Here is a 17,500-nt window from a genome sequence, read left to right on the forward strand (position 1 = left end):
TAAAACGGGTTTCTTTCTCGCTGTTGAGAGAGAAATCGATGCTGACATGGCTGATGTCACGTCAAGATGAAGTAAGAAGGAAAATTTTGAACTGGTTTGTTGGGTGACGAGATTTAGGAACGATATTTCCCAAAAATATGTTCTATCCTAGCAGGTAATCGAACAATGGGATGCAGCTGAACTGCAAAAAGAAATATAAATTTAAGATTGAAAAACAAGCTATATATCAGGATTAACATATCAGTTGAAATTTCAGCTTAATTACGTGTATACTATAAATTTCAACATAACATGAAATACTGCAAAGATCGAAGGCGACTATTACATAGCGACTAAGTTACCTTAGGAATTAATTCACGTGTAACTGTATGTTACCACGATACGGACTAATCCAAATTCAAAATTTACCAGGGTTTTGTTATAGCCTACCTGCGAATTCAGCCGTTTCTCCTCGCTCCTTGCCGCTATTAAAGGACGTTTCGCCAGGAGGAACGTCTGCGACTCAGCGACAGAAATTCCATACTGATGACGTTGTTTAATTGTCCCTAAATGTAATAAAGGTCCTAAGTGTAATAAATGTACAAAAGTTTGGTTAGTATGGCAACCAGGCGTGAGTGTGCAAAATACACTTTAAATGGAGGTTTGCACTTTGAGTACTTCTTTTTGGTTTCTCGTTTAAAATCAAGCCATTGCTTTCGACCAATTAAAGACCTTTCTTGAGTTCCCTATTTTTAAAGAATCATACTCCATCTTGCTGGAACGTAAAGCACGAACAAAGAGCGCAATAACTTCTATTTTTCCTTGAGACTGAGGCGGCTGTGTACATAGTGAATTTTACTCGCAACTTATAAAAAAGCCCTTTCACTTAAGCTCCTTAAATTCAGAACCTTGCTCACTTTGCCGTACAAGAGAAAGTCCATTTGCTATGTATAAGCCTTAAACTAGCCGCAACTGCTTTGTTATTTTTATTTTTAACAGGTCTAAGACAATTGAACCTACCAGTGAAAACATTCATAACGGCAATACATATTAATAAACAATTTCTTGATCTGAAATTTAATCTTTCCACGCTTTCTAAGATCCAACAGGCCTACTTGGTGTCTGACAAATACGGGAACAAACACGAGACGTAGTCGAGTGTTTCTCACTATTTCTTGAGTGGTTAGTTTTCCTTTTTTTCCAATTATCAGGCTCAGATTTAACAAGGCCAGGCACCGTTGGGTTTGTTTAAAACCCCGATCTAGTTCAGAGAAATTTTAGCCATACCATCATGATCCCATTTAAGAATTTGTTGTTTGCTCCCTTTCCTTTTAATCCACCATATCCACATTGCCCAAATACTACTGAACATTGTCTACCGCGCAAATTTTATACCTTGAAAAACCTTTTTTTTTTTTTATTGGAGGGTAAATTTCTATAAAGATTTTAATGTGGCGTAGAAAGTGAATCACCTGGCTATGACGTTATCCCATCAGACCGCTGGATGTTTCAGTCACTGACTACTTTAAATCAAGTTCAGGGCCAATAGTTATCCTACGACTGTTAGGACTTTTATTACATTTAGGGCCAAAATTTATGACACATAGGACCTTTATTACATTAAGTGTCATTTATTACATTTGAGGTCTCAACAGTTTTACCTATTCGGTTTACGAATGGGCATGTGATAAAACATGGACTGGACTGGATAGGTAAAACATGGACTGGATTAATAAAACATGGAGTGATAAAAAATGAATTAATAAAACATGGAGTGATAAAGCATGGATTCATAAAACATGGAGTGATACAACAAGGATTTATGACCAAGTAAGAAAAGTTTTTTTTTTCCTTGGTTTCATAAGATCTGAATATGACAAACATGACTTTAAGGTGACTCGATCCAGTTTTTTTGGGGGAGGCACCATCCTACTTTGAAACTCTCTGGTATCCCCACCTTTACTTTTATCGAAAGTCTAACACTTAGAATGGATAACATATAGATCAATCTACAATATAACATAAAACTTTTGGCGATCGGAGTAAATGTCACGTGGTTATAATGCCACGCCCCTTTGAGGTCTGAGTCAAAAATCTGCTGTTGCCGGCATTTTTTCGTGAAAATCTCTCGGCTACACATAGTGCGCATTAGTGCCTTGCGCTGAACAGAGTTTCACCAAAACCGCAAAGACCCAATTCGACAAATTCAGCGGTTTCCAAATTTAGGTCATAATTTATGCGAAAATGATAAGCAAACTTTACACGATTATATCTAATAAACTAGGAGACTTATCCCTTTATTTTGGGCATCGTTATAACAGATGGGTCCTTGCAGGTCAGCAAAAAGCTTTAGGGCCTTGTAAATGCGCGCGATTTCGAGCAAAGCAAACATATAGAAATTATAGTTTTAGCTATTTGTTGACGTTTGTCAGCGTTTGAGAGTCCTTCTCACGAAAAAAGCATTTTCTTAAAAATTCGTAGTTTTTTCCCCTCAAATTTTTTCAGGGCCACAATTGATTAACTAACTACCCGGGCTCTGAATTTCATGGTCATTGAAAAACTGTGACATTATCTTCTATAAGCCCAAACTTGAGTAAACATTGAAGATTTTTAGCGTTTTGGCTGAGTTTGTGCTTTGGGAGTTGTCTATTGTTTCTAGTCTGTAATTATACAGCATTCTTGTTCAGCAAGCGTGCAACGACCACGCTTGGCTGACTTCCGAATGCTCACCGAGATATGCTAATTTAGTATGAGAAAATAGAAGGGATTCCCGTCACGAGTTGGTTTAATTATTGGCTTGCATTAAACCTATGAAACAATGATATTTTTTAATAGCAAGTAGACTTAGTGTGTAGCACTTCTTGATTTTTTTGCAAAGGCACAAGAAGCACGAGAATTGATTAAAAATTGTGAGTTAAACCTCTATGTATCACGCGATGGCCTGTCTCACTGCACCAAAAGTCTCATAGTTTATCAGATATAATCGTGTAAAGTTTGCTTATCATTTTCGCATAAATTATGACCTAAATTTGGAAACCGCTGAATTTCTCGGATTGGGTCTTTGCGATTTTGGTGAAACTCTGTTCAGCGCAAGGCACTAATGCGCACTATGTGTAGCCGAGAGATTTTCACGAAAAAATGCCGGCAACAGCAGATTTTCGACTCAGACCTCAAAGGGGCGTGGCATTATAACTACGTGACATTTACCCCGATCGCCAAAAATTTTATTTTATATTGTAGATTGATCTATATGTTATCCATTCTGTGTGTTAGACTTGCGATAAAGGTAAAGGTGGGGATACCAGAGAGCTTCAAAGTAGGATGGTACCCCCCCCCCAAAAAAAACTAGGTCGAGTCACCTTAAGTACTTCTGTCACGCAATATTTGCGGTCGAAATAGGGCCAGTTATATTTTATCTTACTTTTTCTCGAAAAGGTCACTTTTGTTTGCCAACAACAAAAGTATTTCGTATAAAATAGCCAGTTTCGTTAATTATTCAAACTGTCAAAATTGGTGTTGTTTTTTGACCAGTGCCGGCGAAGTATCGCACCTATAATATCAGGGATTGATGGCCCCACGAAGCGGATATCTGCATTTGTAGATCGACTCATTCAGCCAACAGCGTAGAAACAAGACTCGTATCTAAAAGATACGACGGATTTCCTGAATTTTATTGACAGTACAAAGTTGCCCAAAAATACAGTCCTAGTCTCTACGGACGTTTTTAGTCTCTACAACTACATACCACACGAAGAGGGCGTAAAAATCGTATGTCACGCTACGAAGATTTTTATGGGGACAAAGCCCCTATACCCACTAAGTACCTAAGAGAAGTGCTCTACCTTATATTAACAGAAAACTCGTTCCAATTTTGCGGTTGCAACTACCTGCAAATCCATGGAACAGCCATGGGAACAAAGATGGCCGTTGCTTTTGCAAACATCTTCATGGCCAGAATAGACAAACAAATATTGAGTCAGAGTTGCATCAAACCGCTTTCTTGGAAAAAGTATATTAACGATGTGTTTTCGCTATGGAATACAAGTCAAAACAAAATAGAAATCTTTGTGGAAAAGGCAAATAGCTTTCACTCTACGATAAAATTCTCGGCTGAGGTGTCAGAAACAGAGATCACGTTCTTGGACACAAAATTGTACAAAGGGGTTAGATTCGACAAGGAATAAATTCTAGACGTGCAAACACATTATAAACCAACAGAAACATTCCAGTACACGGCCCACCAGGCGTGAAAAAACGATTTCATTAAAGGAGAAGCGCTCAGGCTTCTAGGCTCTAATTCCTCGCACATTACATTTGAGAGGAATATTAGAAATTTTCAAAACCTCCTGTTAGAAAGAGGCTCCCTTGCCGCTATTTTAAGAAAGTACCTCTCTGACGTAAAATTTGCCGACAGGAAAACAGCCCTAAACAGAGAAACAAATCCGCACGCAAAAAACTTCTACCTTTTGTTACAGAATACCACCCGGCTTTACCTATGAGAGAATTGAATACTTATGGGGAAATGGCACCTAATGCAGAACCAGCAACGACTAAGAGAAATCTTCAAGGAGCCTCCCCTCATATCTTAGCGCAAGAGAAAATCTCTTAATGGACCTACTAGTTAGAGCGAAGCGCTCAAGGCCATATAACTTCCAATACGACTAAGTGCAGGAGTCGTGTGATGCCCGTCGCTTATTTTTAACCATGTTTTATTACTCCATGGTTTATTAGCCAATGTTTTATTAATCCATGTTTTATCACTCCATAATTTATTAATCCAGTCCATGTTTTACCAATCCAGTCCAGTCCATGTTTTATCACATGCCTTACGAATGAAAGACAAAAGGCCACAAGGGTCAAATGTGAACGCGTGATGAATGTATTAATACAAAACAGTAAATATTCCTAGAATATATATTCTTTAAAAAAAGCATCTGAGTTTTTCCTGAGCTCGTAAGATCACAAAACTTAAACCTTGATCGCTCAGCAAAAACATAAAATCAAACAAATTTACATTTGGCACCCCATGACTACCGGATTTATTACTCTCACTCTGCATTTACGCCTGGTCTGCAGTCCGCAGTCTGTGTTGTACACTGTCCCAGGCCAACGACACGCCGGTGCAACACGTAAGAGAGAACGTATGAGAACTGCTAAAACTACAAACTATCGATCGTTGCCACATATTATGATAAAATTTCATGTGCTTTAAAATATCATGCCACTTAACGTTTATCCAATCCTCTATTGTGGGGCACATGGCGAGGAATATTTGACCCACGGAAAAACGGTCAGTTGGAAAGGTACGTTGCAAAAACAGCGTATAAAACTCACTAGTGATCAATCCCATCACAGCAATACTTCTGGTTTATTAAGATGGACTAGTACCTTAACGATTCTTTCTACTTAACTAGTGATACATGTAGTTGACATGTATATATGTATATTGTTGGTCGTTGTGTAGCTCTTTGAAATATACCGATTCAGTAATGAAGACTTTCACACATATTCCATACAATGGGTGAGATAAAAAACAGGAAACGCGAGGTTCCATGCACAGCTTCAGTTAGATTTACACAGCTTTGATCAAAACTTTCTCAGTTTCGAGAATAGTTCATTCTAAATCATTAAGAGGCCCTGCGCCTAAGAAACGACCGATGATTTCCGGCCAAAAAATAAAATCGGCCGATTTTTATCTCCCAAGTAGAGGTTATCGAATACTATTCAAAAATGAATTTCTTTTGTTTCAGTTTCGCTTTAGACCAAAAATATCGAGCCGCAAACTTTCTCCGTCTGATAGTAGCAAAATGAGGCCTAAAATAAGGCCTCGCAAAAAACGGTTCAGAAATCACTATCGCAACGCAAAATCATGAGAAAACTACACAGTGATGAAGAAAAAGGCCTTTTAATGCAATATCATTGGATGAACATCGAAAAACTGCCGAAGTGAATAAAAAATAAATTTTCAAATATTGCATACTAAATTAGATAGAGCGCTGGAGCTGATTTTAAAATAATTATTTCTCAAAAGTCCAATGCTGTTGAAAGCAATCACAGTAATGAATCAGACATTGGAGGGATATACATTACGATTCTGGAAAAAACATTTTTCGGCCAAAGTATATTGACGTTGTACAAAGCGTTCAAAGTTACGGTGTTTACCGTTTTCTTGCTACTTCGGCGAAACACTTCTCTGTTATCCAATACGGCCGTGGATAGCGTGGTAAACGCCACTTTAATCCTTGCTAGGCGCTCAGAGACCATTTTAAGTAGAAGAACGTAGAATTAAAAGAAAATGGAAGATGAAAAATAGGCAGAAAAATAAAATAACTCAAAATTACCATCTGCTGACGAAACTTGAATCTGGAAAATGTCGTCGCGTGACAGCGGCCATTGACGTCATTTGTCTAAACTGTGGCGGAATGTAAATGAACACAATTTTTTCGCTGCCAGAGAGCATTTAGTGAAACAGTGTAATGTTACTTTTTCTCAAACGATGGTGACTTAAAAAGAAAAAATTCCCGAACCGCCGCACCGTTTTGGCCTCAGCGTGATCTGAGCGTTGTGGGGTCACGAGTCGACGCTTCTGGCCAGCGGTCTATTGAAAGATATCTTTCACTATCTTTATTTTTCGGGCTAGAATCATTCATGTCGATGTCCAATGTCTGCCTTCAAGGGAAAAAAGAGAGATGTTAGAGTATTGTCGCTCCCGAGAACGAGGAAAAGCTTGGTCGCGAAAACTGAGTTCGTTACGCCCAAGAATTACGTTTCTTTCTTTCTAAAAGGACTAGTATCTGGCGCTATAAAATGTAGCTAACAGATTCAATTCTTAGCACACTGGTTAGCCTCGCGTTTAGTATTTTCTTGGACATCAAAACTTCGGGGGTGACGCTATTCAGTAAAATGGCGGAATACACGGAACATTCTAAAATACGGAATATATGGAATACTCTAAAACGCAGGATAAGAGACAAATCGTTTAAAAAGCAGTCGACTCCAACAACCCGAACCCTCGCTACCGACTCGAACCTCGTGCTAACTCGAAGTAATACCAATTTTTGTTTCTCTTCAGATCATTTCTATATAATTTTACCCTCAATAAGTCGAACCATAGTTTAAGCGCGTGACAAGTAAAAAAATTGACTTACCGTAATGATTCCATTTAGCGCCCAGGCAGCTTATTTACTTTTGGTGCCTCAACATGCTCAAGGGAGGACGCTTATTCGGGACAGATTGCTTATTTCTTTTTGGAGAAACGACCAAATGTTCAAAAAAAAAAAGATTTAATATTTATTTAAAAACGAACAATCTTTGAAACTGCAACAGTAACAAATACTGCCGACGGTGAATGCTCAGTTAACGTGAGGGACTTACCTTGAAACTTCTTGGGCATTTGCCGATGGAACTTTCCTTCCTTATATGTCACTTTTCTTAAAAAAGATCGCAGTAAGAACAAAGTGCAAGTCAATTAAGGTAATGGATCAAAGAGACTGGAAAACGGACTTGTTGTTCCTGGATTCTTCCTCGCCAGAACGACCAGCCGAGCAATCGCCACAAAATTTGAAGAAGAGATCATTCCTTTGAAGACTTTATGCACGCTTACGGACATAAGACCACTTTTTTTGTAATGTGGAAATACCGTTCGTTTGTGAGCTATTAGAGACCTTTAGCATCAGGTAAACCGCAAACCGCAGACCGCAAACCGCAGTTACGCGTTTGCAGTTTCGCGTTGCCGAGATTTCAAACTTTAGCAAGGCGTTCAGTTCAGTTCAGTTCAGTTCATTTTTATTTAGCCAAAATACAATACAATACAAGAATCGTATAGGAATTGTAAGGTTGCAAGGGAGCCCAGAAGAAACCAGAAGGCTTTATGAAGCCTGGGCTCCCCAGTCTATAAAAAGAGATAAGCAAAATACAATGATATTCGCGGAGTGATACGTTAAAAATAGGAACCAAACAGAGACTGAGTTAAATTATGAATTCAGTAACAAGATAGAAAAAAAAATTAACTCTGGATTGGAACAGAATACTTTCCTTTATTAGTACGGCAGAAAGGAATATAAAATTGATTTGAACTACGCGTTCATTGTTTAGGGCCGCCATGTTGTTTTCATCAAGTCGAAGTGCATCACTTTAATCGCCCAAAACTCAGCAATAATTCATTGATTCGAGATCAAAAATCCAACAAACACATTGCAAACGGATACAAAAAGCTAGTTCATACCTTTAAACGCGAGGCTGTACAATTTTTTGTGGCAAAAAACCTTGCCGTAAATCACTTACCGCTGGACGCCCTTCCTGCGGTTCAAACGTGAACTGCAAACTGCAAACGTGACCGCAAGGCCGTGGTCACGTGACATTTTGCGGTTTGCGGTTTGCCGTTTCCCACGAAAAACCTGATGCTAAAGGTCCCTATTAAATGAAGATGAACCTCGGGTGATACGCACTCGTACTCTTATATAATATTAGAATGGGAGCGCTTATTAACAAGACACATTTGAAGGGGGCGCTTATATGAAAGGGGGAGCGCTTATTGAAAGGAGGGCGCTAAATCGAGTCACTGTTTTGGAGGCCATCTTGACGGTTAATCAACCGCGTGAAAATATACAGTGTTGTGTGTAATTTTTTCTGGTTCTTGCCGGGGAGAGTTGAAAAAACTGACCCCCACTCCGCGGACTACCCACTGACCCCACTCCGCGGACTACTCTACGGACTAGTCCGCGGACTACCATGCGGACTACCCTAACTAATCAACCAAATTTACTTTCACGGAGAAAAGAGTTAGAAGAAGCGTACCTGCCTACAAGATCACACTTGATAAACAGCCGCCATCTTGATTTTCGCCATTTTACTCGACCCAGCCCTTCTTCTTCATTGCTACGTCCATTGCAGCTTCCGTTCTTGGATCGTCACGCAACGCTTCTCTCCAAACCTCGCGTGACGATCCAAATAACGACTGCGTGCCCTACGTAGGAGAATACGTCTCCAAGGGCCTTGTGGGCCAGGTGAATCCAAAAATATGGTGACTTCCAAGCACGGCTATAAGTAAGTTCTTAAAAACATTTTTAAGCTGAATATAACAAAAACTGTTACCAGCGCCAATAGTGGTCATCGATTGGCTGAACGGCGTGCTCTGACTTGTGGCCGATGAAGACTGGGGCGAGGCTAAAGGAGAGCTGGGTCGAGTAAAATGGCGAAAATCAAGATGGCGGCTGTTTATCAAGTGTGATCTTGTAGGCAGGTACGCTTCTTCTAACTCTTTTCTCCGTGAAAGTAAATTTGGTTGATTAGTTAGGGTAGTCCGCATGGTAGTCCGCGGACTAGTCCGTAGAGTAGTCCGCGGAGTAGTCCGTAGAGTAGTCCGCGGAGTGGGGTCAGTGGGTAGTCCGCGGAGTGGGGGTCAGTTTTTTCAACTCTCCCTTCTTGCCGACAAAAATTTCCCAGGAAAAATTGCGGACAAATGTCTGGAAGATCGAAAGAAAGCGACCGGACAAATTTAGGCACAGGTGGGGCCCCCATTAATTGTTAGTATAATCCTGTCAAGCTTAAGTTGACAATTCTTCTCTTTTTTAGAACAGCCGTTTTATGAAAATTATCCGACATTAGATTCCCGTGATACAAGACCCTTCACCCGTCAAGATGGCTTCCAAAACCGTCATAAGGTCTATAGTGTGGCTTACTGCAGTACGATAATTGTTTCTTTTATATTTCACTGACAACCGAGTATTCTTTGCCTCTGCTTTTTTGTCAGTCCAGTTCAAATCAAATACAGAATATTCTGTATATTCCGTGTTTTGCAGTATTCCGTATATTCCGTATTTAACAATATTCCATGTATTCCGCCATTCCGCCGAATAGGGTCACCCAAATATCGGGGACGATATCATAAAAAAACATAGGAGACCGGTAGGATTTTTAAATCGATGAAAGTGCCTCATTCATTTTGCAACTTCATTTTATAAAATACTTCATAATTTGTTTCCACAATAACATTTACGATATTTAGATAATAACCAATGCACTACGCGCAACTTGTCATATAACATTGGACAGCATACCATGCACTCAAACTCTTGCGCACGAAAGTTGCAGAATTTTGCTGCACTCAGTCACATTCCTTTACAAGTTCTGAAACCTTGGCTAAAAGGTCTCTTTTTAGATCTCTAGATTTGTAAGGTATTTAGAAATACCCACAAATGTCTTTCAACATACTAACATTGAAAGATGAAAGTTTGTTGCTATGATAATATTGACAAAGATTGTAAACATCAAATATAACGTGGATGTTTTAGGCCAAATTTTGTATCACCTCTTCAACAGCATGGGGGGGGGGGGGGGGCTTACGGTATTGCGGTATTGAGCTTTTTTTCAAGCGTTATTTCGGTAATTTGGATTTTAACGTGCGGTATTCCGGTATCATTTACCCCTGCGGTATGCCTAATGCGGTTTTTCATCCTTTTGGTTAACGGTATTCGGTAAAAGAAAATCCTTTACAGTATTGCGGTACTGTTCATTGCGCTCTCCTGTCTAATGCACGTCATTATTTTTAAGACTTTAGATTAATGGTAGATGATTACCATTACACAATTTCTGACAGATAATCCATGATGAAATTGGTAGGACATCCTTTTCGTCGTTGTACCGATCAATTCGAGGTCGTCTCACGTTTCCTCGCAATGGCTGAGGTTGATTGCTGGTCCATAAATCCTTGAGATAAACGAACACGCGAGATGGATACAACTTTAAGTAAGCGTGACCGAAAATAAATGCAGTATCAATATTTCGTCAATTTTTGACACGGTATTTCGGTATTTCCCAATTTTTCTTACGGTATTGCGGTATTGGGTACCCCCAATGCCCCCAGTAGCATGGCGTTGCTCTCCAATTTAGGTCCGCTGACCCCTACGCGCTGACCCGTTACGTCCGTTGGAATGTATGTAACGAAATACATGCAGCCTACATTCAAAGCACTTGGAGTGAGGCTGAATTCATCATCATTAATAGGAACAACATAAAACTGTTTCACTTCAGATTTCTGGTGATAGAAAGATTGTTTTTTTTTTACTTGTATTTCACGCATTTGTTTGGATTCCGCTCCAGTTTGGGCAAATGAACGCTGTCACGCGACAACATTCCAAGATTCAACTCTCCTTAGAAGATGGTAATTTCGAGTCTTCTTCTGCGTATCTTTCATTTTCCTTTCCCTTTTAATTCTATATACTTCTACTTAGGATGGTCTCTGAGCGCCTAGCAAGGATTAAAGTGGCGTTTACCACGCTATCCATGGCCGTATTGGCAACAGAGAAGTGTTTCGCCGAAGTAGCAAGATAACGGTAAACACCGTAACTTTGAACGCTTTGTACAACGTCAATATACTTTGGCCGAAAAATGTTTTTCCAGAATCGTAATGTATATCCCTCCAATGTCTGATTAATCAATGTGATTGCTTTCAACAGCGTTGGACTTTTGAGAAATAATTATTTTAAAATCAGCTCCAGCGCTCTATCTAATTTAGTATGCAATATTTGAAAATTTATTTTTTATTCACTTCGGCAGTTTTTCGATGTTCATCCAATGATATTGCATTAAAAGGCCTTTTTCTTCATCACTGTGTAGTTTTCTCATGATTTGCGTTGCGATAGTGATTTCTGAACCGTTTTTTGTGAGGGCTTATTTTAGGCCTGATTTTGCTACTATCAGACGGAAAAAGTTTGCGGCTCGATATTTTTGGTTTAAAGCGAAACCGAAACAAAAGCAATTCATTTTTGAATAGTATTCGATAACCTCTACTTGGGAGATAAAAATCGGCCAATTTTATTTTTAGTCGGAAATCATCGGTCGTTTCTTAGGCGCAGGGCCTCTTAAAACAGATTTTTGTCTCTTCCCGCGCGGTTTACTAAAACACTAACAATAAGCCCCCCTTACTGCCAACAGCCGAGCTTTGCTTGCTAGAGCGCGTACCTTAGGAAACAAAGAAAACCGAGACTGCGGTTTGGGATTAAAATCATGGCCAAGTTAATGGCTGGTTTTATTTAAAACTGCAAAATCATCTTATAACTATTAAAATATGAAATAGTGTTTACGAATTTAAAGGTCTAGCAAAGGTGAAGGCCAGAAGAAAAAGGCCACGGGTCGCTTCTAAGCGGCCCAGCCCCACCCGAAGGCTGTTGGCGAAAAGGAGGAAAAAAACACAACGCCTGTTTGTGTCTTCAGGCAATATTATCTAAAGTTGTTCCTAAACTTGGAGTTCTAACATAACGAAAAAAGCGCTTGATTTCCAGCGAGCAGCGAATTTGGGAGTTTGAAAACCCCTTGGCAGATGCGCAACTGGCAACACGCCAATGCGAGAACTGTACGCTTTATATAGCTTTGAGTCTAAGTTACAAAATGCAAGAGCTGCGTTAAGTCGCTCAACAAAATAGGATCTACTATTCGGACTTCCGTCGGGCCAACAAAAAAGAGGGCCAGAGACCGACCCTCGCACAGCTAAAAAGTTTAAGATCAACTGAACTGGACAGCATGACCTTTCGGGATAGATAAAAATAACAAAAAGGTGGTCCAGAATTCTTATGCTTGTACGCGGGGTCCAGAGGAGTTTCGTCTGAATAAATGAATTACTTGTAAGTCTCACCTTGAAAAATGTCTACACCTGTCGCTTAGCACGATTAATTAGCCCAATGGGATTTTTATGAATCTACTGTAAACGATTTCTTCGCTTCTTATCTGACCCAGATTGACTTTGTTGTTCGCTATATTGAAAATCAATAACCGCAAGCCATATCCTCGCTGGCGCACGGCACGTCGCCCGAAGGGCGACCGAGGCACGAAGTGCCAAGTAAAAAAAAGGACAAGGGAGGAAACTTGTACCACGTGACTTCGTACGCTGTGAACCGCAACACTCGGTGACGGAAGTGAATGAGACCGGAAACGCAAAAGCAACAGACCGCTGCTAATTCGAGAATCAAAACATCAGCTGGGGAGGGAGTTTTAAAAATCTCAGAGATCTATGCAAGGCAACAGAGTTTTAATTGAAGTGAAGATCTTTCAAGACTGGACATTTGTTGTACATGTCAACAGTCTTCGACGTCTAAAGGAGGTTTCGCTTGTGCAAAGGCTTCCCAGTAGTCGCAAAACGCACAGCCAAAGACGCAAGAGCTAACACTGTTGGGACCACCGAATAATGGCGCAGTCGTGATGATATTACAGTTGCCTTGTACGTCCGCTCTACTCAGTGTCACGTTTTATTGTAAGAGTACACACGACCTGTAAATCACTATCCGTAATAATTTAACATTCTCCAAACAAAACTAACGAGCTGGGCCCAGCCTGATACAGCATTGCAGAAAAACATTACGTTCATGGACTAAAGAAAATCGCTTAGTTATTGTTACGAAAACTAAGACCCTCGAAAACTAAGACCTAAGACCTAAGACCTGTCTTAGTTTTCGAGATTACGAAAACTAAGACCCCCCAAAATCGCATCTGATTCTTTCCACCCAGCTTTAGGTCAAATTTAACGGTTAATTTAGGGGTCTTAGTTTTCGTAATTTCGAAAACAAAGACCCCTCTTAGTTTTCGTTATTATGAAAACTAAGACCCCCTACAAAACCAATCCGTAAATATATCTGAAGTCAAATTACGACCGTTCAAAGACTATAATCTGTAAAACAACCAAAAACTTAAAGGGACGCGATCACGGTTATGCGCATGCGCGCCGTTTGCCTCTTCAGAATAAATTCGAAATCGCCATTACTGGTACAATCATTGAAAATCCTTCGTTTGTTCCGACATCCGTCGCTTTGGCTGGCCTAGTTATACTTCGGTAGTGGTGATTAACGTGTGGTTGTGTTGTTTGACTGGTTACGTTTTAAGAAGACGCAAAAAATGTTATTTCTGACGAATGAGCCCGCGAAGAAGACAGAAATAAATATTTTGACGGCACGAGATACAACAGGGCCTGGGTACTGGGCCGGGTGCACCATGGGTAGCCATATCGGGGGTATATAGGGCTGCGTATATCACGTGTACGTCATCTAGGCTTACGAACCAACCTCTCTTTGGTTTTTCTTCACGTTCTTATCGGCTCTTTCTTGCGTTATATCCGTCAGCAAAGACGAAGTGTCCGATCTCATTTAGGAGAATAACAAACAGTTAATGGACTTGCTTAAAGATTTGTTAACAGAAACCGTTGGTCAAATCAAGCTCGCTAACGAAAATTTGGCCGAGCAGCAGATGAAAGAAATTAAGAAACTAAAGTATAACGAACCACGTAAGTTCAAGAAGAAGGCCAACGAAGACCAGTTTCAAAGGATCCACAGAGCAGAATTTTGCGGCCATGTAGCGTACTAGGCCGGTAAGAAGAAGAAGACCACTCTTTCAACTCTCAACAACAGATCCTCGCCAGTGGGAACGCCGGCGTCCACCTCAAGTTCACAGATGCAACTCCAGCCTCTTATGTCAAACGTTCCTGTTTTTCGCCTCTTCGTCGACCCAGTGTCGGGACCTGTTTTGCCTGTGGAAAGCGTTCCTGTAACCCGACGATGGACAAGCCAAACATGCCAAACTCCTAAATGGCTAGATGAAGGACAAAAATCAGGTGCAGTCTATTCTAATTTAGTACTTTATTTTTTTTAAAAGCGGCAAGCCGTTATATGGATCAGGATTGTCTTGATGTTATACCAGTTTCTTCTGACGTTCACCCCGCTAGTTTTAGGCGCGGTTTAGAGCTCTGAGTGTACCGTTGATATTTTTATTCTACCTTCAGTTTGGGGAATATTTTTCATAGTGATCTATTTCTGGCATACTTTGCTAGTTTCTCTGTTCATTTTGAATGTTATTAGTCTTAGTTACATAATTCCCTTCTTCCAGCTTTTTATGTTTTTTTACTAATCCTACAATGCCTCCGCACGTGTTTACAGTTCTTTTTGTCCGTAGCTGTTAATGAGCTTCCCAGTCTCTACCTCCTTTCAGAAATTTTTTGCATTCCAATATCATTTACCCGCTTTCTGTTTGACCCGCCGCTCCGTCTAACAAAGGTTAATCCTGGATTTTAAGCACGTTTGCACCTTTTTCTACAAACAGAAATTCAAGTGCGAAGACTTGTCCATGGCCACTTAAATTTTTGAGATGGGTTTTTATTTATTTATGTTTTATCTCTAGTGCGGTTATCGTAATTTTCCCTGATCACCGGTATTTCCTTGCGTTCACCTGGGATCTCGGCACCTGGATTTTTAGGTATTTTCTACTTTGCGCGCTTCCCTTTGGGTTCTTGTCAGCCTCCCTCTAACCGCTTCAGAAAGCGAGAAGAAGCCAAGGTATCCCTATTGCCATTTTTCCTGACTATGGTGTAGCTATAGGAGGAGAAGCCTATCGCGTTCAGGCCAAAATTTACAGTTTGCGGGCTGTCCATGCCGATTTGCCTTAGTCTCGCTTTGTTCGAATTCCTAATGAGGAAAAGTCCCTGTGGGAGCCCGTTCAAATTTTCTTGTGGCTTCGTGTTCATAACACTCTCGATGGAAGTATTAGAGCCACGGATGAACGCATTGCTAAATTGTCTCACGGCCTGGTGGCTTTGTCTTCATATAAGTCTTCCACCACAGTCCATGTTCTACGCGTCCCGTGTGTAGCTGGCCAAAGTATTTCCCTCTCGAGTTGCGTTGGATCCGTCGCGTGTATCATGGCCCGATTTCTTTTCTCAGTTGTTTACTCAGCTGTTTCCTGGGATAGCTAGGTTTCCCTGTCCGTTGATTCTTTGTATGAAATTGAATTTTGGTCGAACAATGTTAGCCTCTCAACGGCAAAATTTATTGAGGGGTTCCAGTTCGCTTCCAGTGAGAGTAAGCTCCAGCTTCTTCGATGCTCCCTATTCAGCCTGCGGCGCTTAAGAGGAGTCTCGACCTAGGCTGATTTTTCATCAGAATTGGTCGGAAAGTGTTCGTAGATCGACTTGGACAGAACTCAAAGCGGTTTGTCTTGCCTTACTAGCCTTCGGGAGCCCTTTACATAATCAGTCCAAGGTTTTTTGGTATTCTGACAACCGTAACGTCTAATCCATTCTTCGCGACGGCAGCAGGAAACGCGATCTCCGGGATTTAGCCCTAGTTGTTTTTCAAATTTGCTCCCATCATTGTATTCCGTTCGAGGTCAAGTGGATCCCTAAGGACCTGAACGCCAGTGCGGACTGTATCTGCAAACTCGTTGACTTCTATGGTTACGGCCTCAACGATTCCGTTTTTCAAGGGCTAAATCACCTCTTAGGTCCTATTGACAGGTTCGCCTGTAGCTAGAACGGCGAGTTGCCTAGGCTTAACTCTCGATTTTTTCAGCCAGGCTGTTAGGCTGTTTATGCCTTCGCTCTAAATTGGAGTTAGGACGACAACTGGCTTGGCCCACAGGTTTGCCTCATTGTCAGAGTCATCAGACACATTGGGCTCTGCTGCGCTCACGGAAACCCTTGTTCCTCCCCTATGGAAGTCAGCTATTTTCTGGAATGTTTCTACTAGAGATGGAGTGCATTGGAATAGTTTTGTTGTCGACTGGGTTTTATTGCCTTAGTTCCAGGGGTTATTTGTTCAAGGGAAGGCCCGTAATTCCCTTTTCAGATTCAGGCCTTTATTTTTTGGCGTCATAGCGCTTCGAGTTTATTTTCGGCGCCCCAGACCTCTCTCGTCTCTGGCCGGCTTCTGCTCTACGCCGCCTGACGGAAAGTGTTACCTGTGCCTCTACACGCGTGTTATGCGTACCTTTAGGTTTGGACCCATTAGGCTTTTGACCCCCCCCCCCCCCCCCCCCTTCCGCCCACTCTTCTCTCACTTCCCTTTTCCGGTGTTTTAAGCTCGTTTTTCTTTTTTTTTTTTTAATTCTTTTTTATTTCGTGCTCCTCACATTTTCTTCTTTTATTTTCGATTACTTTTCAGATATGTTCCGCTCTGGTTTCTAGCGCGGGGCCCAGAATTTCCCACCAGAGGGTTCAATACTGAGGCTGACAGACAGTCTACAATGCAATCGACGGTTCTCTCCTCAAAGGCCGTTAGTACGACAGTGGTGTACCTTCGTGCTTCTCGCAAGTAAAAATGTTTTGCTGCCAGTAAGCTTCATTCCTGGGCCTGTCCTGCCAGTCCCTGCCATGTTGCCTTGTATTTGCAACACCTCATTGAAGAGTCGCGCTCCCCGTGCGTCTTAGACTCGGCTGTTTACGGTAGTAAATGGGCTCATACCATGGCGGGTATCCCCTCTCCCACGGATAAACCGATTATTGAAGGGGTTAGGTGTGCCTCCAAAAGGATTTTTGGTTTGATGAGGTCTTCATAATTAGGGGGAATTATATTTGCATGAGGGTTTCATGATCATTAAGGTTCTCAAAATGCAAGAACGACCAACTTTGTAAGGGCGATGAATCGGAGTGATTTTTTCGGAAATGTCTGGCCCTGCTTGTACCTTGCCCATTTTTCCATCCCTCTAGCTCCAGGGATCTCATTTTTAGGCCCATGTCTCGCGGGAACAGCTCCTTTAAGTTAGTTTC

At 41.1% G+C, this 17,500-nt stretch overlaps 2 protein-coding genes across 2 annotated transcripts in view; both read left to right on the plus strand.

The window, feature by feature from the left end:
• The window catches only part of LOC140949510 (D-inositol 3-phosphate glycosyltransferase-like), a 172,579-nt gene that overhangs the window by 114,983 nt on the left and 40,096 nt on the right, over positions 1–17,500 (plus strand). The gene's annotated exons all lie outside the window — the stretch shown is intronic.
• Positions 1–17,500, plus strand: part of LOC140951139 (uncharacterized) — a 51,896-nt gene that overhangs the window by 22,130 nt on the left and 12,266 nt on the right. The gene's annotated exons all lie outside the window — the stretch shown is intronic.

Source organism: Porites lutea, chromosome 10, assembly GCF_958299795.1.
Source record: "Porites lutea chromosome 10, jaPorLute2.1, whole genome shotgun sequence".
Lineage (NCBI taxonomy): Eukaryota > Metazoa > Cnidaria > Anthozoa > Scleractinia > Poritidae > Porites > Porites lutea.